The 25,318-nt window shown below is 52.6% G+C and overlaps 1 pseudogene; it reads right to left on the bottom strand.

Annotated features, from left to right (window-relative positions):
• Window positions 1–575: 575 nt before the first annotated feature.
• Window positions 576–23,057, bottom strand: LOC119975542 (annotated as a pseudogene).
• Between the last annotated feature and the right edge of the window lie 2,261 nt (window positions 23,058–25,318).

The following is a 25,318-nucleotide window of genomic DNA, read 5'->3' as shown; positions in this document are numbered from 1 at the left end:
TTGGGCAAATCCAATTAGTAACAATACTATAGAGGAGGGATACCTACAGGATAGTCTTCTGGACCAATACATTGAAGAACCAACTAGGGAACTAAGAGTAAGCTTATGGGGATCATAAATCTGTTATGCAAAGAAAATAAAATTGGTGAAGGCAAATGTAGGTTCACAGAGTCAAAAACAGAACAATTTATAATGGAGAACAAATAAATGGCTGACCAACGACATACATATTTGGGTTCAGCCATCATAAAGAAGGACACAAGTAATTTACCAGAAAAGTTGGGGAACAAAGGGTATAGTGAAGGAGGAACTGAAGGAAATCAGCATTCGTAGGGGAAATGGTAATGTGGAAATTGATGGGATTGAAGGCTGCTAACTGCCCAGGGTCTGATAATCTGCATTCCAGAGTACTTACACTGGCCTACATTGCCGAAAATTCCAAGACATACAATTTATGTCCGCTGTTATTGCTGTCATCTGGACTGTGACACATTTTTACAAATTATGTCCTTCAATCCCTCTGCATCCTGGGCCTCAGCCCATCCTGGAGTGACACTCAGTACTGATCATCCCTCCTATGATCCTAATCTGAGGCTGTCTCTCCAAGAGTGAGACATAGTCTTACCATAAATCACCACCAGTGTCTCATTCAGTCCGCTGTGTTCCACCCGACAGGAATACTCAGCCTGGTCCTCCGGATCAAACTCCACCCATTTCCGGATCTGGAAGGTCCTGTCGTGATTGGGTAAGATCCCACTGGACAGGGTCTCATCAATCACCACTCCATCTCTCCACAGATTCACCTCGATGGCTTGAGGGTAAAACGCGGTGACGACACAGGGCAGCCGGTTAGAATCACCCAGACGGGGTAAAGGACACGATGGGGGCAACTGAGAGAGAAAGAAAGAGGAATCAGTACAGGAAACCTGAGATAGAGAATTAAAGACATCACCTCCTTCACCGACTCTCAGTGTCCACCCTCACTCACCGACTCCCAGTCCCCCCTCACTCACCGACTCTCAGTCCACCCCCTCACCAACTCTCAGTCTCCCCCCTCACTCACCGACTCTCAGTCCCCCCCTCACTCACCGACTCTCAGTCCCCCCCCTCACTCACCGACTCTCAGTACCCCCCTCACTCACCGACTCTCAGTCCCCCCTCACTCACCGACTCTCAGTCCCCCCCTCACTCACCATCTCTCAGTCCCTCCTCATTCACCGACTCTCAGTCCCCCCTCACTCCGACTCTCAGTCCCTCCCTCACTCACCGACTCTCAGTCCCCCCTCACTCACCGACTCTCAGTCCCTCCCTCACTCACCGACTTAGTCCCCCCTCAATCACCGATTCTTACTCCCCCCTCACTCACCGACTCTCAGTCCCCCCTTCAGTCACCGACTCTCATTCCCCCCCCAAACTCACCGACTCTCAGTCCCCCCCTCACTCACCGACTCTCAGTCCCCCCCTCACTCACCGACTCTCAGTCCCCCCCTCACTCACCGACTCTCAGTCCCCCCCCCTCACTCCGACTCTCAGTCCCCCCCCCTCATTCACTGACTCTCAGTCCCCCCCCCCCTCATTCACCGACTCTCATTCCCCCCCTCACTCACCGACTCTCAGTCCCCCCTCACTCACCGACTCTCAGTCCCCCCTCACTCACCGACTCTCAGTCCCCCCTCACTCACCGACTCTCAGTCCCCCCCTCACTCACCGACTCTCAGTCCCCCCTCACTCACCGACTCTCAGTCCCCCCTCACTCACCGACTTTCAGTCCCCCCCTCATTCACCGACTCTTGCTCCCCCCTCACTCACCGACTCTCAGTCCCCCCCTCACTCACCGACTTTCAGTCCCCCCTCATTCACCGACTCTCAGTCCCCCCCCTCACTCACCGACTCTCAGTCCCCCCCCCTCACTCACCGACTCTCAGTCCCCCCCTCACTCACCGACTTTCAGTCCCCCCCTCACTCACCGACTCTCAGTCCCCCCTCACTCACCGATTCTCACTCCCCCTCCTCACCGACTCTGTCTCCCCCCCACTCACCGACTCTCAGTTCCTCCCCAACTCACCGTCGCTCAGTCCCCCCTCACTCACCTCACTTTTTTTTTTTGTTTTTTTTTTCATAAATTTAGTTTATCCAATTATTTTTTCCAATTAAGGGACAATTTTCGTGTGGCCAATCCACCTACTCTGCACATTTTTGGGTTGTGGGGGCGAAACCCACACAGACACGGGGAGAATGTGCAAACTCCACACGGACAGTGACCCAGAGCCGGGATCGAACCTGGGACCTCAGCGCCGTGAGGCAGCTGTGCTAACCACTAGGCCACCGTGCAGCCCGTCCCCACCTCACTCACCGACTCTCAGGCCCCCCTCACTCACCGACTCTCAGTCCCCCCCCTCAATCACCGCATCTCAGTCCCCCCCCTCACTCACCGACTCTCACCCCCCCCCACTCACCGACACTCAGTCCCCCCCTCGGTCACCGACTGTCCCCCCCTCACTCACCGACTCTCAGTCCCTCCCTCACTCACCGACTCTCAGTCCCCCCTCACTCACCGACTCTCAGTCCCCTCCTCAATCACCGACTCTCAGTCCCCCCCCTCTCACTGACTCTCAGTCCCCCCTCACTCACCGACTCTCAGTCCCCTCCTCAATCACCGACTCTCAGTCCCCCCCCTCTCACTGACTCTCAGTCCCCCCCTCACTCACCGACACTCAGTCCCCCCCTCACTCACCGACTCTCACTCCCCCCCTCACTCACCGACTCTCTGTCCCCCCTCACTCACCGACTCTCTGTCCCCCCTCACTCACCGACTCTCAGTCCCCCCTCACTCACCGACTCTTACTCCCCCCTCACCGACTCTCACTCCCCCCCTCACTCACCGACTCTCAGTGTCCCCCCCCTCACTCACCGACTCTCAGTCCCCCCCCTAACTCACCGACTCTCAGTCCCCCCTCACTCACCGACTCAGTCCCTCCTCATTCACCGACTCTCAGTCCCCCCCCTCACTGACCGACTCTCAGTCCCCCCCTCACTCACCAACTCTCATTCCCCCCCTCACTCACTGACTCTCAGTCCCCCCCTCACTCACCGACTCTCAGTACCCCCCTCACTCACCGACTCTCAGTCCCTCCCCTCACTCACCGGCTCTCAGTCCCCCCCTCACTCACCGACTCTCAGTCCCCCCCTCACTCACCGACTCAGTTCCCCCCCTCACTCACCGACTCTCAGTCCCCCTCCTCACTCACCGACTCTCAGTCCCCCCCCCTCACTCACTGACTGGGAGTCCCTCACTCACTGACTGGGAGTCCCTCCCTCACTCACCGACTCTGTCCCGCCTCACTCACCGACTCTCAGTTCCCCCTCACTCATCGACTCTCAGTTCCCCCCCTCACTCACCGACTCTCAGTCCCCCGCCTCACTCACCGACTCTCAGTCCCCCCCCTCACTCACCGACTCTCAGTCCCCCCCCCTCACTCACAGAGTCTCAGTCCCCCCCCCCCCCTCACTCACCGACTCTCAGTTCCTCTCTCACTCACCGACTCTCAGTTCTCTCTGTCCATACTCCAGGTATTTCTTCAGCCACTCCATACACTCCCCCTGAACGTGATATTTCCATCGCTGTTTGCCGGCAGTGTCCTGGTTCCACCTGTTTTTGATGCCCTCTCCCCAGGGGACAGGAGTCACCCACATGTTGTTACTCTCGTCGAAGTTGATGAAATCCTCTCCATCCCACCCCCTCTGGCTGTAGATCAGAAACACAAGCCACCAATCAGAGGCAGTCCTACCAGAGGCCCCACTTACAATGCAAGCAGCCAATCAGAAGCAGGTTCACTGGGTGGCCCTGCCCACAATACAAACCCAGCCGATGTAATTTACAACCAGCTACAACCCAGTTACTGATTTGATAAAAGGTCATCTGGACTCGAATCGTCAGCTCCTTTCTCTCCCTACAGATGCTGCCAGACCTGCTGAGATTTTGCAGCATTTTCTCTTCGGCTTCAGATTCCAGCATCTGCCGTAATTTGCTTTTATCTAATAATTTACTGCCCCATCCACAACCATCAGCCTCTGTCTCCCAGATTGATCCACTCTGAGGTACTCCCCATTGGAACCGAGTGCTGGGAGATTGAGGACTCACCTCCTGACTGGTTGGTCCAAGACATGAGGATCGGAATTTCAGATTTGAAATTCTCCTCCCCTTCCTGTGCAAGAAGCTTCTTCCGTTCCCAGAACTCAGGCCCCTCACTGTCCACCATCCACTTCTCTCGGGCAATCAACTCCTTCCGATCGCTGTCGTACGCAATAAACTGGACATCATCCACGTAGCCGACAGCCACAAATTGCGGAAATCCAGGGATTGGAGTCATACCCGTGAGGAAAGTCCGGAAAGAGTGAGAGCCTGAAAAATAGAGAGAGATATCAAGGTCTGAACCCCAAAAGACCAACACCCACAATGAGAGATATATCGGGGTATGAACCCCAAGACAAAAATACACACATACACAGACACATCAGGGTATGAATCCCAAAACACCAACACCCAGACAGAGAGACATCAGAGTATAACCCCCAAAACACCAACACCCACAGAGAGACATCAGAGTATGACCCCCAAAACACCAACACCCACACAGAGAGACATCATGGTATGAACACCAAAACACCAACACCCAGACAGAGAGACATCAGGGTGTACCCCAAAACACCAACACCCGCACAGAGAGGCATCAGGGTATGAATCCCAAAACATCAACACCCACACAGAGAGACATCAGGGTATGAATCCCAAAACACCAACACCCACACAGAGACAACAGGGTATGAATCCCAAAACACCAACACCCACACAGAGACATCAGGGTATTAACCCCAAAATACTAACATCCACCCAGAGACATCAGAGAATCTCTTTGGCAGTCCCTCAGCGTCGCGGATGACTTGCTTCCACTCCACAGGTAGGTGGGTCCTGCGGTGGCTGAACAGTCCAATCCTGAATCTGCAGACTCTGACACAGGGTTGGCAGGTTGGTGGGTGGTACGCTCTAGATTCTGCACTCTCCTTTCGCTGTTTACACGTGGCCTCCGTGTGCCCCACAATATAACACTCGAGGTGATTGGTGACTTTGTGGTTGATATTTGTCCAGTTTGTGTGTTCTAAGGCAAGCGATTCCCACGTGTCGATGGGGATTTGCATTTATTCAAGGAGCTGAGTGTCCGTGTTGTGTTTCCTCTGCCTTCCTAGTGATCGCTTGCCATTGCGGAGCTCGGAATAGAGCACTTGTTTCGAAAGTCGTGCATTGGGAATGTGGGCAATGTGGCCCACCCATCGCAGCTGGTCGAGTGTGACCAGTGCCTCAATGCTGGGGATATTGGCCTGAGAGAGGATGCTCACGTTGGTTCGCCTATCCTGTCAGTGGACGTGCAGGATTTTGCAGAGGTAATGTTGGTGATATCTCTCCAATGATTTAAGGTGTCTGCAGTACATTTTCCATGTTCCTGATGCATACAGGAGGGTGGTGACCATGGCTGCTCTGTAGACCATGAGCTTGGAGCTGGATTTGAGGTCTCGGTCTTCGAACACTCTCTTTCTCAGGCGACCGAAGACTGCTCTGGCGATTGCAGTCAATTCTGGATATCGTTGACAACGTTGGCTCGCAACAGGAGAAGGCTCCCGAGGTACGGGAAGTAATCCACATTGTCCAAGTCCCAACCATGGATCCAAATATGTGCAGGTTAGGTGGATTGGCCATGCTAAATTGCCCTTAGTGTCCAAAAAGATTACTTGGGGTTACTAGGTTATGGGGAAAGGGTGGAGGTGTGGGCTTAGGTAGTGTTCTTTCCAAGGGCCGGTGTGAAATCGATGGGCCGAATGGCCTCCTGCTGCACTGTAAATTCTATGCTGGTCGAGGAGCAGTTTTATGTGGCAGGAGACACACAGAGAGAGACATCAGGGTATGAATGCCAAAACACCAACACCCACGCAGAGACATCAGGGTATGAATGTCAAAACACCAACACCCACACAGAGAGACATCAGGGTATGAATCCCAAAACACCAACACCCACACAGAGAGACATCAGGGTATGAATCCCAAAACACCAACACCCACACAGAGAGACACCAGGGTATGAATGCCAAAACACCAGCACCCACACAGAGAGACATCAGGGTATGAATCCCAAAACACCAACACCCACACAGAGAGACACCAGGGTATGAATGCCAAAACACCAGCACCCACACAGGGACATCAGGGTATGAACGCAAAACACCAACACCCACACAGAGACATCAGGGTATGAATGCAAAACACCAGCACCTACATTTGCAATGTTCCTCAGAATGTCAGATCAGGAATTGTACAAGTCTCCAGCCAGCTCTGATTTCTCTCTCTCATCCTCTGTGGCTGCTGGAGTCTCAAACCCAGTCTGTGCTGTGTGCTGCTGGAGTCTCTAACCCAGTCTGTGCTGTGTGGCTGCTGGAGTCTCTAACTCAGTCTGTGCTATGTGGCTGCTGGAGTCTCTAACCCAGTCTGTGCTATGTGGCTGCTGGAGTCTCTAACCCAGTCTGTGCTATGTGGCTGCTGGAGTCTCTAACCCAGTCTGTGCTACGTGGCTGCTGGTGTCTCTAACCCAGTCTGTGCTATGTGGCTGCTGGAATCTCTAACCCAGTCTGTGCTATGTGGCTGCTGGAGTCTCTAACCCAGTCTGTGCTGTGTGGCTGCTGGAATCTCTAACCCAGTCTGCAATGCGGCTGCTGGAGTCTCTAACCCAGTCTGTGCTGTGTGGCTGCCGGACTCTCTAACCCAGTCTGTGATATTCTCCACTCTCTCTCTCTTCGTTTTGGCTGCTGTCTGGTGTTTAACCATGAACGTCCTCAACCAAAACGGTGGTGGAAATCTGAAACTCCCTCAAAAAGCAGTAACTGCTGGGAATAGAACATAGAACAAAGAAAAATACATCACAGAACAGGCCTTTCGGCCAACGATGTTGTGCCGATCTTTTGTCCTAGATTAAGAACAAATTTTGAATTTTAAAAAAAATAATTTTTGTCAAAGCTTTCGCAAAATATCAACAACAAAAATATAAAGTACAAATTGTAAAAGGTGAAAAGGAAACTCAGCAACAAAAATAATAAATTAACACCCGCACAAACACATAGCAAATATATACACCCAGACAAAACTTAAAATATATAGAAACAAAACTGAAATAAATTGAAATAAACCCCCCCCCCCACCCCAGTTTGCTGCTGCCACTGATCGTTGTCTACCATTCTGCCAGGAAGTCTAGGTATGGTTGCCACCACTTGAAAAACCCCTGTACCGAACCCCTCAAAGCAAATTTCACCCTTTCCAATTTGATAAACCCCGCTATGTCATTGATCCAGGACTCAACGTTTAGGGGCCTCGCATCCCTCCATTGAAGAAGAATCCACCGCCGGGCTACCAGGGACGCTGTGGTGGTATAACTAGGAGGTTTATGGTACCTATCTGCCATTGGTGCAGAGCACACGCTGCCCATTGGCTCAGGTCGGTCATGTGCCTCTCTGCTGATTGGTTGAGGCTAGTCATGTGACTGCTCACCCATTGGCTGAGAGGCAAGTAGTCCCACCTTCGAGGCAGGGTGTAAGAACCCGTAGGACCCGGCAGTCGGCCTTTCTCTGTAAGTCGACTGTCGGGCACACAACTAGTTGATTAAAGCCTGATATATGGAACTTCTTCACGACTCGAGTCCAATTAATGGTACATCAATTTAATCAACTAGAATTTTGAAATGGAGCTTCGGATCAAACCAGACTGCCTCCGCATCAGCCCGCATGCTACAAACGCGTCAGCAACTTTTAAACATTGGCTGGCGTGCTTCAACAGCTACCTCTCCACCGCAGGCAGCCAACCCACCAAGGAGCAGAAACTCCACATCCTCCACTCGTGCGTGGGCACCGCCGTCTAATCGATGATTCAGGATGAAGAAGACTATGACGCGGCCATGGACCTTCTGAAAGGACATTTTCTCAGGCCTGTTCACCATGTCTACGCACGGCATCTTCTAGCTACAAGGCAGCAGTTCCCCGGTGAGTCCCTTGATGAATTTTATCGGGCCCTCGTTGTCTTGGGGAGAAACTGTGCTTCCCGCAAGTTACTGCGGCAGAACATACGGAACTGTTAATTCGGGATGCCTTCGTTGCAGGCTTGCAACCTTCTGCAATATGCCAGCGACTATTAGAAAAGGACACTTTAAGCCTCGCTGAGGCATGGACCCTCGCATCCTCTTTGGAGGTTGCCGACCGAAACGCCCGCACATAGGCCCCCGGCTGCGCGGCAACCCCTAAGGCAACGTGGCACACAACCCCCCCTGTTCCCTGCCGACTCTGACCCCCAGCCCCAGGCCTGCGCTGCGGGGGGCCTCGATAAGCTCACGGGGCCCCACTTACCTCTGTGGCCTGGCCACACACCCCGCCCACGCTGTCCGGCCCACTCCGCAGTATGTAAGAGCTGTGCTAAGAAAGGTCACTATTCAGTGGCCTGTCAATCAAAGTCGGTCACTGCTGTTCCATGCAGCAACCACGGATCGCACCCACCGCGCTCCTCCAGGGCCCCGCGTGGCACACAGGCCTCCCTGCCCCCGCTCCCGGCCACCACGAGCGACCCATGGACCTCTTTGCCCCGCCTCTAGCCACCATGAGTGACCCACGGGCTCCGCCATTTTGGGTCCCGGACGCCACGTGTGGGTCCCGGGCGCCGCCATCTTGGGGCACTGACTCCACGTGCGGCCAATGGGCACTGCCATTTTGGACCAATACAGAGGACCCCACCAGCGACTACTCCGCAAGCGAAGACGACCCAGACCTCCTGCCATGACTCACTGCAGTGACTCTCGACCAGTCACGACCACACACGCTCTCCACGGCGATGACACAGATCCTTCTCAATGGACACGAAACGAGCTGCCTACTAGACTCTGGGACCACAGAGAGTTTTGTCCACCCCAATACAGTAAGATGCTGCGTGCTCCCCGTTCACCCGGTTAAGCATAAGATAGCTCTAGCCTCAGGTTCGCACTCCGTCCACATCACCGGGTGCTGCGTAGCAGACCTCACGGTCCAGGACAGGGTTTTTAAAAATTACAAACTGCTCGTCCTCCCCCGTCTCTGCGCACCGGCACTCTTAGACTGCATTTTCAGTGCAACCTGCAGCCCTATTCGGCGGCCGAATTCCACCCCTTACTGTCTGCGTCCCTCAAAGTGGACCCCCCTTCCTTGTTTGCGAACCTCACCCCAGATTGCAAACCCATCGCCACTAGGAGCAGACGATACAGTGCCCAGGACTGGACCTTCATGAGGCCCGAGATCCAGAGGCTACTAAAGGAAGGAGTCATCGAGGCCAGAAACAGGCCCTGGCGGGCACAAGTGCTGGTAGTTCAGACTGGGGAGAAAAACCGAATAGTCATTGACTACAGTCAGACCATCAACATGTTTACGCAGCTGGACGCGTACCCTCGCCCACGTATTTGCGACCTGGTTAACAGGATCGCAAAGTACAAAGTCTTCTCCACGGTGGACCTTAAGTCCGCCTATCACCAGCTTCCCAACCGTGCGGGTGACCGCAAGTACACCCCGTTCGAGGCAGATGGGCGCCTCTATCACTTTCTAAGAGTTCCATTCAGTGTCACAAATGGGGTCTCGGTCTTCCAATGGGAGACGGACCGAATGGTTGACCAATACGGTTTATGGGCTTACGTATCTTGATAACGTCACCATCTGCGGCCATGACCAGCAGGACCATGACATCAACCTCCAAGAATTCCTCCATACCGCAAAACTCCTTAACCTCACATATAAGGATAAGTACGTGTTTTGCACGGACCGTCTAGCCATCCTCGGCTACGTAGTGCGTAACGGAGTGATAGGCCCCGATCCCGAACGCATGCGCCCCCTGATGGAACTCCCTCTCCCCAACTCCCTCAAATCCCTTAAACGCTGTCTGGGCTTCTTCTCTTATTAGGCCCAGTGGGTCCCGAACTACGCCGACAAAGCCCGCCCCCTCATCCAATCCAACACTTTTCCACTGTCGATGGAGGCCCGCCAGGCCTTTAGCCGAATCAAAGCGGATATCGCAAAGGCCACGATGCGTCCCTCCCATTCCAGGTCGAGAGCGACGCGTCTGACGTAGCTCTGGCGGCCACCCTCAACCAAGCGGGCAGACCCGTGGCCTTCTTCTCCCGGGCCCTCCACGCTTCTGAACTCCGCCATTCCTCGGTGGAAAAGGAGGCACAGGCCGTAGTTGAAGCTGTGCGATACTGGAGGCACTATCTGGCCGGCAGGAGGTTCACCCTCCTCACAGACCAGCGGTCTGTGGCCGTCATGTTTGACAATGCAATGCCTATAAACATTTGCCTCGGCCATATTGGGGAACGTAAAATATGTATGCCGGTTAAAGGGGGTGGCCACAGTTGTTATTATGAAGATGCTTGCCTGTAAATATACATGTTAATTTTTGCGTGTTTTTTTTCTAATAATTTGTAATTTGTTGGATATAAAATATGAAAACTCAATAAAAAACATTTCCAAAAAAAATGTTTGACAATGCACAGAGGGGCAAGATCAAGAACGACAAGATCTTGCGGTGGCGGATCGAGTTGTCCACGTACAACTATGATATCTTCTATCGTACTGGGAAGCTCAACGAGCCTCCTGATGCCCTGTCCCGCGGTACCTGCGCCAGAACGCAGGTTGACCGCCTCCGCACCCTCCATGCGGACCTCTGCCATCCAGGGGTAGCCCGCTTCTATCACTTCATCAAGACCCGCAACCTGCCCTACTCCATTGAGGTCAGGACCATGACCAGGGATTGCCACATTTGCGCAGAGTGCAAACCGCACTTTTACCGCCCCGAGTAAGCGCATATGTTAAAGGCATCCTGCCCTTTTGAACGTCTTAGTATGGACTCCAAGGGTCCCCTCCCCTCCAACAACCACAATACCTACTTCTTAAGTGTGATTGACGAGTACTCCCGCTCCCCTTTCGCCATCCCCTGCCCCGACATGACCACGACAACCGTCATCAAGGCCCTCCTCTCCATTTTCTCCCTGTTTGGTTACCCCGCGTACATCCACAGCAACCGGGGGACCTCCTTTATGAGCAACGAGCTGCATCAATTCCTGCTCAGCAGGTGCAATGCCTCTAGCAGGACGACCAGTTATAACCCTTGGGGTAACGGGCAGGTCGAGCGGGAGAATGGAAGATCGTCCTACTGGCCCTACGGTCCAGAGATCTCCCTATCTCCCACTGGCAAGAAGTCATCCCGACGCCCTCCATGCAATTCGGTCTCTCCTCTGCACTACCACAAACCAAAAACCTCACAAACGTCTTCTTTTTTCCCCTAGGAAGTCGTCCGCAGGATCCCCACTCCCGACTTGGCTGACCACACCCGGGCCCATCTTGCTCCGGAAGCATGTGCGGGTGCACAAGTCCAACCCATTGGTGGAACGAGTCCAGTTACTCCACGCCAACCCGCAGTACGCGTACGTGGAGTATCCCGACGGTCGGCAGGACACTGTCTCCCTTCGAGATCTGGCACCCGCCGGCGTACGGTCCCAACCCCCCACATCAACACCCTCCGCCCAGTTCCCCCCCCCCCCCCCGGCGTCCCCACAACCCAGCGCACAGGAACCCCCTCCCCCCGGCCAGAGCTTCGCGAGCACCGACCAGGGGTACGGACACAGGATCACGACGGCCGCTCACGGAGTCAAGGACGGCCACCGGCCCGACGTCACCTGCACCGCTGCGACGGTACAGCAGAACATCGAGGGCGCCCGACAGACTGATTGCGTCAATCTGATGTTCCACTGGACTTTTATCGGACTCCTTGTGTCATTCAGAATTCCAATGTACAAGTTGCACATGTTTTTGGATTTGTTTTCTAATTATGTATTGTTCATTGCTGTTCTTGTATCTGCACAGTCGTCGCGAGCCAGTGGGCAGCCGCCATTTACCTCGGTACACCTCATTCTCTCTAGTCATACCACCAGTCAATCAACGCCCCCCCACCCTCTTACTCCTGCCCCCCCACCTCTCCCGGCTTCTTTCTCCACAAGGGGTGAACGTGGTGGTATAACTAGGCGGTTTACGGTACCTATCTGCCATTGGTGCAGAGCACCCGCTGCCCATTGCCTCAGGTCGGTCATGTGCCTCTCTGCTGATTGGTTGAGGCTGGTCATGTGACTGCTCACCCATTGGCCGAGAGGCAAGTAGTCCCGCCTATGAGGCGGGGTATAAGAACCCGTAGGACCCGGCAGTCGGCCTTTCTCTGTAAGTCGATTGTCGGGCACACAACTAGTTGATTAAAGCCTGATATATGGAACTTCTTCACGATTCGAGTCCAATTGACGGTACATCAGACGCAAAGGCCAGAGTACCGGCCTCTTTCGCCTCCTGCACTCCCAGCTCCTCTGCAACCCAGAACATATGGGTGTGGTTTGCTGGGCTCCCCGAGCACCTAACACACCTGTCCTCACCCCCAAAAAACCAGCTCATCCTTGTCCTGGTCATATGTGCCCTATGCATCACCTTGAACTGTATGAGGCTGAGCCTCGCACATGAAGAGGAAGAGTTGACTCTCCCTAAGCCATCTTCCCAAGTTCCCTGCTCAATCACCTCCCCTAGCTCCTCCTCCCACTTACCTTTCAGCTCCTCCACCGAGGCCTCCTCCTCCTCCTGCATCACCTGGTATATTGCCAAAATCTTCCCCTCTCCAACCCACACCCCCCAGAGCACCCTATCCTGTACCGTGCGTGGCGGCAGCAGCGGAAATCCCACCACTTGCCGCCTAACAAACGCCCTTACCTGTAGGTACCTAAAGGCGTTTCCCGGGGTGAAGCCCATACCTCTCCTCCAGCTCACCCAGGCTTGCGAACTTCCCATCCACGAATAGGTCCCCCAACCTCCTTAACCCTGCCCTGTGCCACCCCGCAAACCCTCCATCTATCCTCCCTGGGACAATCCAATGGTTTCCCTGTATCGGGGTCCACACCGAGGCCCCCAACTCCCTCCTGTGCCGCCTCCACTGCCCCCAAATTTTGAGGGTAGCCGCCACCACCGGGCTCGTGGTATACCTCATTGGAGGGAGCGGCAGCGGCACCATTGCCAGCGCCTCCAAACTCGTTCCCTCACAAGACGCCGTTTCCAGCCTCTTCCATGCCGCCCCCTCCAGCACCCACTTGCGCACCATCGCCACATTAGCGGCCCAGTAGTATCCACAGAGATTAGGCAGCGCCAGCCCCCACTCCCCCCCCCCCCCCCACCCCCATCCCTGCTCCGCTCCAGGAAACTCGTCTCACCATCAGAGCACCACATGCCCATACAAACCCTGTTATGCTCCCATTGACCCGTTAAAAAAAGGCCTTCAGGATAAAAATGGGGTGGCACAGGAACAGAAACAAAAACCTCGGGAGCACCGTCTCACCATCATCTTCACTGACTACACCCTACCCGCCAAGGACAGTGGTAACGCATCCCACCTCTTGAACTCCTCCTCCATCTGCTCCACCAGCCTTGTGAAATTAAATCTATGCAGGGGCCCCCAGCTCCTGGTTACCTCGACCCCCAAATATCTAAAGCTCCTCTCCGCCCTTTTTAGTGGGAGCTCACCAATCCCCCTCTCCTGGTCTCCTGGGTGAACCATGAACAGCTCGCTCTTCCACATGTTGAGCTTATACCCTGAAAATTCCCCGAACTCCCTGAGGATCCTCATTACCTCCGGCATCCCCCCCCCCCCACCAGGTCCGCGACATAAAGTAGCAGGTCGTCCGCATAGAGCGATACCCTATGCTCCTCACCACCCCGCACCAGCCCCCTCTAGTTCCTCGACTCCCTCAGTGCCATAGCCAGGGGTCCAATCGCCAGTGCGAAGAGCAGGGAGGACAGGGGGGACCACTGCCTTGTCCCTCGATACAGCCGAAAGTACTCAGACCTCCTCTTGCTTGTGGCTACACTCGCCACCGGGGCCTCATACAACAATCTGACCCACCTGATGAACCCCTCCCCAAACCCGAACCTCCACCTCCCACAAGTACCCCCACTCTACCCGATCAAAGACCTTCTCAGCATCCATCGCCGCCACTATCTCCGCCTCCCCCTCACTTGCCGGCATCATAATGTCGTTTAGGAGCCTCCGCACATTCGCATTCAATTGCCTCCCCTTCACGAACCCCGTCTGGTCTTGGTGAATGACCTGCGGTACACAATCCTCAATTCTCGAGGCTAAGACCTTCGCCAGCATCTTAGCATCCACATTTAACAGCGAAATCGGCCTGTAAGACCCACACTGCAGGGGGTCCTTGTCCCGCTTCAGGATCAAGGAAATAAGTGCCCTGGACATCGTCGGGGGCAAAGCCCCACCCTCCCTTGCCTCATTGAAGGTCCTAACCAACAACGGGCCCAGCAAATCCACATACTTTCTGTAAAATTCGGCCGGGAAACCATCCGGCCCCGGTGCCTTCCCCCCCTGCATGCTCCCTATCCTTTTGGTCAGCTCCTCCAGCCCAATCGGAGCCCCCAAACCCACCACCAGTCCTTCCTCCACCTTCGGGAACCTCAGTTGGTCCAGAAAGCGACCCATTCCTCCTTCCTCCAGTGTGGGCACGGACCAATACAGTTCCTCATAAAAGTCCCTGAAGACCCCATTGATGTCAACCCCACTTCGCGCCACACTCCCCCTCCTGTCCTTAACTCCCACAATCTCCCAAACTGCATCCCGCTTCCGAAGCTGATGCGCCAGCAACCGGCTTGCCTTTTCCCCATACTCATTGAATGGACATTGAAAACAGCGCGAGAGGACATTGAAAAGAGCGCGAGAGGAGAGACAGCCGGGACATTGAAAAGAGCGCGAGAGGTAAGACAGCCGGGACATTGAAAACAGCGCGGGAGGTAAGACAGCCAGGACATTGAAAAGAGCGCGAGAGGTAAGACAGCCGGGACATTGAAAAGAGCGCGAGAGGTAAGACAGCCGGGACATTCAAAACAGCGCGAGAGGAGAGACAGTCGGGACATTGAAAAGAGCGCGAGAGGCAAGACAGCCGGGACATTCAAAACAGCGCGAGAGGAGAGACAGCCAGGACATTGAAAAGAGCGCGAGAGGTAAGACAGCCGGGACATTCAAAACAGCGCGAGAGGAGAGACAGCCAGGACATTGAAAGGAGCGCGAGAGGAGAGACAGCCAGGACATTGAAAACAGCGCGAGAGGAGAGACAGCCGGGACATTGAAAAGAGCGCGAGAGGTAAGACAGCCGGGACATTGAAAACAGCGCGGGAGGTAAGACAGCCAGGACATTGAAAAGAGCGCGAGAGGTAAGACAGCCGGGACATTGAAAAGAGCGCGAGAGGTAAGACAGCCGGGACATTCAAAACAGCGCGAGAGGAGAGACAGTCGGGACATTGAAAAGAGCGCGAGAGGCAAGACAGCCGGGACATTCAAAACAGCGCGAGAGGAGAGACAGCCGGGACATTGAAAAGAGCGCGAGAGGTAAGACAGCCGGGACATTGAAAACAGCGCGGGAGGAGAGACAGCCAGGACATTGAAAAGAGCGCGAGAGGTAAGACAGCCGGGACATTGAAAAGAGCGGGAGGGGACACATTGAGAGCGGCGGGGTGCCAGTGGGAGCAAAGATAATATAAGGCGGGAACCGGAAGTACGACCCGCGGACTTCTGGGAAGGATTTTCTCCTAGCCAATAAATTGTGGTGGAGAGGATACCCGAGACACTACACGTGTAGTGTCTCCCACCCGCCCTCCTCCTCTAACCTAATAATAAGACCCATTGGGGTGAGCAGGTAAGTGCTATATTATATTATTATTTTTTTTATTTGTTTTATATTTGTTTACCAGAACTTGGTTGAAATTAAGTGGGATGGCAGGGAAGGTAGTGCAATGTTCCTCCTGCAGGATGTTTGAGGTGAGGGATGCTGTTAGTGTCCCTGCTGATTTTACCTGCAGGAAGTGCAGCCAGCTCCAGCTCCTACAAGACCGAGTTATGGTACTGGAGCTGGAGTTGGATGAACTTCGGATCATTCGGGAGGCAGAGGTGGTCATAGATAAGAGCTTCAGGGAAGTAGTTACACCAAAGACTGGAGATAGATGGGTAACTGTAAGAGGGACTGGGAAGAAGCAGACAGTGCAGGGACCCCCTGCGGTCGTTCCCCTGAGTAACAAGTATACCGTTCTGGATACTTGTGGGGGGGACGACTTACCAGGGGTAAGCCATGGGGTGCGGAACTCTAGCACGGAGTCTATCCCTGTTGCTCAGAAGGGAAGGGGGGAGAGGAGCAGAGCATTAGTAATTGGGGACTCAATAGTCAGGGGCACAGATAGGAGATTTTGTGGGAGCGAGAGAGACTCACGTTTGGTATGTTGCCTCCCAGGTGCAAGGGTAAGTGATGGCTCGGATCGTGTTTTTCGGGTCCTTAAGGGGGAGGGGGAGCAGCCCCAAGTCGTAGTCCACATTGGCACTAACGACATAGGTAGGAAAGGGGACAAGGATGTCAGGCAGGCCTTTAGGGAGCTAGGATGAAAGCTCAGAGCGAGAACAAACAGAGTTGTTATCTCTGGGTTGTTGCCCGTGCCACGTGATAGTGAGACGAGGAATAGGGAGAGAGAGCAATTAAACACGTGGCTACAGGGATGGTGCAGGCGGGAGGGATTCAGATTTCTGGATAACTGGGGCTCTTTCTGGGGAAGGTGGGACCTCTATAGACAGGATGGTCTACATCTGAACCTAAGGGGCACCAATATCCTGGGGGGGAGATTTGTTAGTACTCTTTGGGGGGGTTTAAACTAATTCAGCAGGGGCATGGGAACCTGGATTGTAGTTTTGGGGTGCGAGAGATTGAGAGTAGAGAGGTCAGGAGCACAGATTTGACTTCGCAGGAAAGCGGCAGTGTTCAGGTAGGTGGTTTGAAGTGTGTCTATTTCAATGCCAGGAGTATACGAAATAAGGTAGGGGAACTGGCAGCATGGGTTGGTACCTGGGACTTCGATGTTGTGGCCATTTCAGAGACATGGATAGAGCAGGGACAGGAATGGTTGTGCAGGTTCCGGGGTTTAGGTGCTTTAGTAAAGTCAGAGAAGGGGGCAAAAGAGGGGGAGGTGTGGCGTTGCTAGTCAAGGACAGTATTACGGTGGCAGAAAGGGTGCAAGATGGGGACTCTTCTTCCGAGGTAGTATGGGCTGAGGTTAGAAACAGGAAAGGAGAGGTCACCCTGCTGGGAGTTTTCTATAGGCCACCTAATAGTTCTAGAGATGTAGAGGAAAGGATGGCGAAGATGATTCTGGAAAAGAGCGAAAGTAACAGGGTAGTTGTTATGGGAGACTTTAACTTTCCTAATATTGACTGGAAAAGATATAGTTCGAGTACATTGGATGGGTCGTTCTTTGTACAATGTGTGCAGGAGGGTTTTCTGACACAATATGTTGACAGGCCAACAAGAGGTGAGGCCACTTTGGATTTGGTTTTGGGTAATGAACCAGGCCAGGTGTTAGATCTGGAGGTAAGTGAACACTTTGGAGACAGTGACCACAATTCGGTGACCTTTACATTAGTGATGGAAAGGGATAAGTATACCCCGCAGGGCAAGAGTTATAGCTGGGGGAAGGGCAATTATGATGCCATTAGACATGACTTAGGATGTGTAGGTTGGAGAAGTAGGCTGCAAGGGTTGGGCACACTGGATATGTGGAGCTTGTTCAAGGAAAAGCTATTGCGTGTTCTTGATCAGTACGTACCAGTCAGACAGGGAGGAAAGGGTAGAGCGAGGGAACCGTGGTTTACCAAAGAAGTGGAATCTCTTGTTAAGAGGAAAAAGGAGGCCTATGTGAAGATGAGGCGTGAAGTTTCAGTTGGGGCGCTTGATAGTTACAGGGAAGCGAGGAAGGATCTAAAGAGAGAGCTAAGACGAGCAAGGAGGGGACATGAGAAGACTTTGGCAGGTAGGATCAAGGAAAACCCAAAAGCTTTCTATAGGTATGTCAGGAATAAAAGAATGACTAGGGTAAGAGTAGGGCCAGTCAAGGACAGTGGTGGAAAGTTGTGTGTGGAGGCTGAGGAGATAAGCGAGATACTAAATGAATACTTTTTGTCAGTATTCACTCAGGAAAAAGATAATATTGTGGAGGAGAATGCTGAGACCCAGGCTATTAGAATAGATGGCATTGAGGTGAGTAGGGAAGAAGTGTTGGCAATTCTGGACAAGGTGAAAATAGATAAGTCCCCGGGGCCTGATGGGATTTATCCTAGGATTCTCTGGGAAGCCAGGGAAGAGATTGCTGAGCCTTTGGCTTTGATTTTTAGGTCATCATTGGCTACAGGAATAGTGCCAGAGGACTGGAGGATAGCAAATGTGGTCCCTTTGTTCAAGAAGGGGAGTAGAGATAACCCCGGTAACTATAGGCCGGTGAGCCTAACATCTGTGGTGGGTAAAGTCTTGGAGAGGATTATAAAAGATACGATTTATAATCATCTAGATAGGAATAATATGATTAGGGATAGTCAGCATGGTTTTGTGAAGGGTAGGTCATGCCTCACAAACCTTATCGAGTTCTTTGAGAAGGTGACTGAACAGGTGGACGAGGGTAAAGCAGTTGATGTGGTGTATATGGATTTCAGTAAAGCGTTTGATAAGGTTCCCCACGGTCGGCTATTGCAGAAAATACGGAGGCTGGGGATTGAGGGTGATTTAGAGATGTGGATCGGAAATTGGCTAGTTGAAAGAAGACAGAGAGTGGTGGTTGATGGGAAATGTTCAGAATGGAGTTCAGTTACGAGTGGCGTACCACAAGGATCTGTTCTGGGGCCGTTGCTGTTTGTCATTTTTATAAATGACCTAGAGGAGGGAGCAGAAGGATGGGTAAGTAAATTTGCAGACGACACTAAAGTCGGTGGAGTTGTAGACAGTGCGGAAGGATGTTGCAGGTTACAGAGGGACATAGATAAGCTGCAGAGCTGGGCTGAGAGGTGGCAAATGGAGTTTAATGTGGAGAAGTGTGAGGTGATTCACTTTGGAAAGAATAACAGGAATGCGGAATATTTGGCTAATGGTAAAATTCTTGGTAGTGTGGATGAGCAGAGGGATCTCGGTGTCCATGTACATAGATCCCTGAAAGTTGCCACACAGGTTGATAGGGTTGTGAAGAAGGCCTATGGTGTGATGGCCTTTATTGGTAGAGGGATTGAGTTCCGGAACCATGAGGTCATGTTGCAGTTGTACAAAACTCTAGTACGGCCGCATTTGGAGTATTGCGTACAGTTCTGGTCGCCCCATTATAGGAAGGACGTAGAAGCTTTGGAACGGGTGCAGAGGAGATTTACCAGGATGTTGCCTGGTATGGAGGGAAAATCTTATGAGGAAAGGCTGATGGACTTGAGGTTGTTTTCGTTAGAGAGAAGAAGGTTAAGAGGTGACCTAATAGAGGCATACAAAATGATCAGAGGGTTAGATACGGTGGACAGCGAGAGCCTTCTCCCGCGGATGGAGGTGGCTATCACGAGGGGACATAGCCTTAAATTGAAGGGTAATAGATATAGGACAGAGGTCAGAGGTGGGTTTTTTACGCAAAGAGTGGTGAGGCCGTGGAATGCCCTACCTGCAACAGTAGTGAACTCGCCAACATTGAGGGCATTTAAAAGTTTATTGGATAAGCATATGGATGATAAGGGCATAGTGTAGGTTAGATGGCCTTTAGTTTTTTTCCATGTCGGTGCAACATTGAGGGCCGAAGGGCCTGTACTGCGCTGTATCGTTCTATGTTCTATGTTCTATGTTCATAGATCGCCTCCTGGGCCTTCCTCCACTGCACCTCCGCCTTCCTGGTGGTCAACTGGTCGAATTTGGCCTGGAGGCTACGCCTCTCCCTCAACAGTCCCTACTCCGGCTCCTCCGCGTACCTCCAGTCCACCGTCACCATCTCCCCCACCTCCACCGCCTCCCAGACTGTCCCCACTCAAACCTCCCCGTTGTTGTTAGCCCCCAGGTATCTCTCAATGCTGCCGTGAACCTGCTCGCTCACCTCCTCATCCAAGCGCCACAGCAGGCGCTGGTCTATCTCCTCCCCCAGCTCCAAGTCTACCCAATGCGGGGCATGATCTGAAATGGCAATCGCTGAGTACTCGGTATCCCCTACCCTCGTGATCAGCGCCCGACTCATAATGAAGAAATTGATCCGGGAATAGGCCTTATGAACATGTGAGAAGAATGAGAATTCCCTAGCCCTCGGCCTTGCAAATCTCCAAGGATCTACCCCTCCCATCTGGTCCATAAACCCACTCAGTACTCTAGCCGCCGCCGGCCTCCTGCCCGTAGCGATCCAGTGTTGGATCCAACACCGTGTTGAAGTCTCCCCCCATTATTAGACCCCCCCACTTCCAGGTCCGGGATTCGGCCTAGCGTGCGCTGCATAAAACCCGCATCGTCCCAGTTCGGGGCATAAACATTAACCAGTACCACCCTCACCCCTTGTAACTTACCACTTACCATTATGTACCTGCCGCCATTATCTGCCACAATGCTCGACACCTCGAACGAAACCCTCTTTCCCACCAGAATCGCCACCACCTGAGTTTTTGCATCTAGCCCTGAATGGAACACCTGGCCTACCCACCCCTTCCTCAATCTTACCTGGTCCGCCACCTTCAGGTGTGTCTCCTGGAGCATGAACACATCCGCCTTCAGCCCCTTCAGGTGCGCAAACACCCAGGCCCGCTTAATCGGCCCGTTCAGTCCCCTTATGTTCCAGGTTATCAGCCGGATCAGGGGGCAGCCCTCCCCCCTCCCCCGCCGACTAGCCATAACCCCTCCGTGGCCAGCCAAGCGCCTACACCCCACGCTCGGCCCGTTCCCCGCTGCGGCAGACCCCCGTCCCGACCCCCTCTACACACTCCATCTCCCCCTTGAACATACCAGCAACAAAAAGAACCCCCAATCGAAGTGTAACACAACCTTAGCAATCCCCGACTACCCCATGCATGGCCCCCATGCCGACCCTCAGTTTCTGTCCAACTTCTCGGCCTGAACAAAGGCCCACGCCTCCTCTGGGGACTCAAAATAATGATGCCGGTCGTTGTAGGTGACCCACAGACACGCCGGCTGCAACATGCCGAACTTCACCCCCTTCCTGTGCAGCACCGACTTCGTCCAGTTGTACCCGTCCCGCTTCTTCGCCACCTCCGCACTCCAGTCCTGATAAATTCGAACCTCCGTGTTCTCCCACCTGCTGCTCCGCTCTCTCTTGGCCCACCTGAGGACATACTCCCGATCAGCGAATCGGTGAAACTGCACCAGCACCACCCGCGGCAGGTCGTTAGCCTTGGGCCTCCTCTCCAGCACTCTATGGGCCCCTTCCAGCTCCAGGGGCCCCTGAAAGGACCCCGCTCCTATCAGCGTGTTTAACATAGTGACCACATAGGCCCTCACGTCCGACCCCTCCAGCCTCTCCGAGAGGCCCAGGATCTGCAGATTCTTCCGCCTCGACCGATTCTCCATCTCCTCGAACCGCTCCTGCCATTTCTTGTGGAGCGCCCAAGATCTCGTCTTCGTGTTCCGAGACCTTCTGTCGGACCTCGCGGATTGCCACCCCCTGGGCCGCCTGGGTCTCCAGCAAGTTATCAATGAAAGCCTTCATCGACTCCAGCAGGTCCGCTTTAAGCTCCCTGAAGCAGCGCTGGAGAGCCTCCTGTTGCTTCTCCGCCCACTGCATCCACGCTGCTTCGTCTCCGCCCGCCGCCATCTTGCTTTTCTTCCCTCACACTTTATTTGGCTTCACCACCACATTTTTAGTCGCCTCGCTCCTGGTCCAAGCCATACACTGTCGGGGGAATGCTGCAAACTCCTTCCCACACCGGGAAATGTCGAAAAATTGCCATTGGAGGACCTGAAAAGAGCCCAAAAGTCCGTTCTAAGCGGGAGCTGCCGAACGTGCAACTTAGCTCTGCATAGCCGCAACCGAAAGTCCCTAGATTATGAACAAATTAATCTACACCCCATCATTCTACCGTAATCCATGTACCTATCCAATAGCCGCTTGAAGGTCCCTAATGTTTCCGACTCAACTACTTCCACAGGCAGTGCATTCCATGCCCTCACTGCTCTCTGGGTAAAGAACCTACCTCTGACATCCCCCCTATTTATATTCATCTGGAAATTTCAAAATTGAGTTTGATTTTTGTTGGGGAAGGAATATGGAGCACATGGGGGGAAATTTTAGGTAGCCATCAAGCAGGATTTAATTGCAGAAAGTTCAGGGTGAACACGCTTTCTGTATTCCACCATCCGCTCCCTCTCTCCCTCCACTCTTCTGCCCCATGTCCCTACCCTCAGTTCCCTCACAACCCATAACCTCCCTCATCCACAGCCCCAGTACCCAGTACACCCCTTCACTCGCTGACCCAGGGTTAATGCCCCAGTACCCAGCCTGGCTCTGCCCCTCTCACACCCCATCACTCACTGACCCAGGGTTAATGCCCCAATACCCAGCCTGGCTCTGCCTTTCTCACACCCCATTACTCACTGACCCAGGGTTAATGTCCCAGTACCCAGCCTGGCTCTGCCCTTCTCACACCCCATCACTCACTGATCCAGGGTTAATGCCCCAGTACCCAGCCTGGCTCTGCCCCTCTCACACCCCATCACTCACTGATCCAGGGTTAATGCCCCAGTACCCAGCCTGCCTCTGCCCCTCTCACACCCCATCACTCTGACCCAGGGTTAATGCCCCAGTACCCAGCCTGGCTCTGCCCCTCTCACACCCCATCACTCACTGACCCAGGGTTAATGCCCCAGTACCCAGTCTGGCTCTGCCCCTCTCACACCCCATCACTCACTGACCCAGGGTTAATGCCCCAGTACCCAGTCTGGCTCTGCCCTTCTCACACCCCATCACTTACCTGCAGACACCTCTCCACACACAAGGAGCAGCGCCATCAGTCCAATCATTGTTGCTTCCCTCAGGCTGGAGGAAAAAAATTGAAAGAAATCTTTCTCCAAGAAAAGTAAACTTTTCAACTCGGAAGTTGGGCCTTGTCCTGTTTACAGTGAATCAATCAGATTGGACACAAAATATAATTGAACCAATCAGAATAACGAGGCTGTAAGAATCATCAGTTACCGGCAGAATAGACACAAAACAGGTTCAGAAACAAACTTTTCTGCAATATTGTGAATCATCCAATCAGGTAAATACAACTTGAGGCATCATCAGTTGCCGGGTAGAATGAGCTGAAACGAGTTTGAAACAGATTGAGAGGGAAGGCCATTAGGAACAGGAGGAGATCGGTGCTTCTCCAGATCACACGATGTAACTACTGGGGTGACACAGGGTTCAGTCCTTGACCCCAGCTATTTACAATCCATATAAATGACTTGGATGCAGGGAAAGGAGGTTTTTAGCCAAGTCTGCAGAAGCCACAAAAATAGGTGGGACAGAGTTCACGCAGTAAAGTTTTCGATTGTAGAGGCAGAACGTGAATCTCTACTAGGAGTGGAAGCGTGTGAGGAACTTCAGCTAGTTAACTGGGTTTGCAGTGCAGACAGCACTGCAACCAGACAACATGGATCAATAGGTTCCATACTGAAGGAATATGCTGAGATATTTCAAAGCTTTGGAGCTTTACATAAATGTACGAAATCCAGTTAAAGGAGAAGCCAGTAATTCACGCACCGAAACATGTAACAGCTCCATTGATAGATAAATTGAAGGCTGAGCTAGAAATAATGACAGCTTTCGGTGTAATCAAATGCCTAGAAGAACTTACAGACGTGGTAAGCTCCATGGTTTCTGTCAGGAAGAGAAATACGACCTATGAATCTGTATGGACCCCAAAGATCTGAACAAATTAGTCATGTTGATAGATAGTCATACTTGCAGTAGTTCTGGGATAATGTGTTAGTATTCATACTTTTTAATACATTTCTTCCAGTTATCTGTACCATGCACTTACTTTATAATAAATTACTTCAACTAGTCAAGAACTAGATGTTCTATTGTGCATCATTCCTGCTGGCCATTGCACAAGTCCATGACAGCAGGTTTATACAAACTCTCTAGCTGCGGGATCGTTCTGGTGATCAGCCTTGCCCCCCTTCCAAGACCAGCCTCCCCTTCCTGAGGGGCGGTGACCAGAACTGAACAGCTACTCCAGATGGGGTCTGAAACTGAAGATTTACTTCCATCACTTTGTATCCCCGCCCCCTCCAGATAAGGATCAATATTCCATTGGACAGACGGTGAAATGGGCAGACACACAACAGATAAAATGAAATTTTATTTTCAGTGACAGTCTTATCAAACTGTCCTGCCACCTTCAGAGATTTGTGTACACACTCTCTCAGGTCTGTTTGTTCTTTGTGTGCGTGGGTGTGGCACTGATAATTGTTCAGACAGATGGGAGTAATATTTTTGCATGTAGAGGGATTGGTTCACGGACACTTGGATCAATGCTGGGAACTCAGCCATTTACAATCCCCATTCTTCCCCGCTGTTACCAGACTCCTAACCGACCCTCTTATGGACTGACCTGATTAATACTACACTTGTGTATGCTTCACCCGATGCTGGTGTCTATGTATTTACATTGTGGACCTTGTGTTGCCCTATTATGTATTTTTTTAAATTTTCCTTCTCATGTACTAAATGATCTGTTTGAGCTGCTCGCAGAAAAATACTTTTCACTGTATCTCAGCACACGTGACAATAAACAAATCCAATCCATTTATGACTCAGACCAATAAATGTCTCTAAATCTGTAGATGCTACAAAGCTGGGTAGTAATGCTAACTGTGTGGAGGACCTAGAGAGCCATCAAAGAGATTTAGAGAAGTTAAATGAATGGGCTACAAGATGGCAGATGAAGTATAACATGGTTCAGTGTGGATTTACACTGTGCCTCCCGTCAATGGGGGCCTCACGGTAGCATGGTGGTTAGCATCAGTGCTTCACAGCTCCAGGGTCCCAGGTTCGATTCCCGGCTGGGTCACTGTCTGTGTGGAGTATGCACGTCCTCCCTGTGTGTGCGTGGGTTTCCTCCGGGTGCTCCGGTTTCCTATCACAGTCCAAAGATGTGCGGGTTAGGTGGATTGGCCATGCTAAATTGCCCGTAGTGTAAGGTTAATGGGGGGATTGTTGGGTTACAGGTATGCGGGTTATGTGGGCGATCATTGCTCGGCACAACATCGAGGGCTGAAGGGCCTGTTCTGTGCTGTACTGTTCTATGTTCTATGTTCTATGTTCTAATGCAAAATGGCCATCTATGTCTGCTGACTGGTCCTCCAATACG

The sequence above is a fragment of the Scyliorhinus canicula genome, chromosome 13 (genome assembly GCF_902713615.1).
Source record: "Scyliorhinus canicula chromosome 13, sScyCan1.1, whole genome shotgun sequence".
Classification (NCBI taxonomy): Eukaryota; Metazoa; Chordata; class Chondrichthyes; order Carcharhiniformes; family Scyliorhinidae; genus Scyliorhinus; species Scyliorhinus canicula.
The sequence above is the reverse complement of the archived record's forward strand: the minus strand, read 5'-3'. Positions and strand labels throughout refer to the sequence as shown.